The following is a 1,156-nucleotide window of genomic DNA, read 5'->3' as shown; positions in this document are numbered from 1 at the left end:
AATAAATCAATGATTATTCCACAGTTTTTCAACAGTTTATCAACAAAGTTTCGACATTTATTCAACTATTTTTTGCCAGTTTTTCACAAATTTAAAAGCTTTTTTTCCAACAATTTTAAGAATGTTTTTCCAGATTAATAAAGGTGTTTTGTGGTTGTTTTTCAGCTTGTGGATGGGACGTCTCTGTGGGACTTCTCCTGTGTATTTTGGGACTACGAGTTGGACGACTGGACCGCGTCCGGCTGCTGGAAGGGAAACACTTCAGACGGAGAGCTTGAGTGTTGCTGCAACCACACGACCAACTTCGCTGCTCTCTGGGTGAACAGACACGTCTTACACATCTCGAGGTATATCAGAGTATTGGAGGAGGCTTGGTGAAGACTCAGTGTGTATGTGTTTCAGTCCTTCAGAGAGAATTATGAATATGCAGAAGCGCTGGATGTGATTTCTATGGTTGGCCTTTCTGTGTCCATCCTGGGTTTGGTTGTTACCATAATTCACCACATTACGGAAAAGTAAGACATTATTTATCATATTAAATATAATTTATTCTGTTCTGTGAGATATAATTCGACTATAAATTTTAACAGAAGTTGATTCTCTTCCCATGGTGCACTGAGCACCTCTCTCTTCCGCCTTCTCTCCATCTGTATGCAACCTCATCCCATTAATGCATGATACTAACTCGAAATCTTCCCGTTCGGAGTCTTGTGTTCTCTTGCCCCTCTCCTCTCTCTCTTGCCCCTCTCTCTCTCCTACCTCTCTCTCTCTCTCTCTCTCTCTCTCTCTCTATCTCCTCATATGTCTTCCTGCAGGTGTTTGTGGTTCTGGATCTGTGGTTGGAGTCACCTGCTGCCTCCATGTTCCTGCTCCACTCCCTCTGCTACAATTCTACATGTCTCTCTCTCTCTGTCTGTCTCTCACTCTCTCTCTGTCTTTCTCTCTCTCTCACTCTTTATCTCTCTGTCTGTCTCTGTCTCTGCCCCCCCAAACCGGTGGAGGCAGATGCCCCCCCACCCTGAGCCATTGTTTCTGCCTCTTAAAGGTAGTTTTCCCTTGCCTCTGTGGCCTCGTGCTTGCTCTTGGTGAATCCCAGAGTCCGGTCTAGACCTGGTCAGGTTTCTAGAAGCTATATAAATCAAATTGAATTGAATTC

General features: G+C 44.1%; 1 protein-coding gene across 1 annotated transcript in view; it reads right to left on the bottom strand.

The window, feature by feature from the left end:
• The window catches only part of LOC117934646 (adhesion G-protein coupled receptor G7-like), a 5,256-nt gene that overhangs the window by 1,110 nt on the left and 2,990 nt on the right, over positions 1 to 1,156 (bottom strand). The gene's annotated exons all lie outside the window — the stretch shown is intronic.

The sequence above is a fragment of the Etheostoma cragini genome, chromosome 19 (genome assembly GCF_013103735.1).
Source record: "Etheostoma cragini isolate CJK2018 chromosome 19, CSU_Ecrag_1.0, whole genome shotgun sequence".
Lineage (NCBI taxonomy): Eukaryota > Metazoa > Chordata > Actinopteri > Perciformes > Percidae > Etheostoma > Etheostoma cragini.
This window is presented reverse-complemented; position numbering and strand designations above follow the sequence as displayed.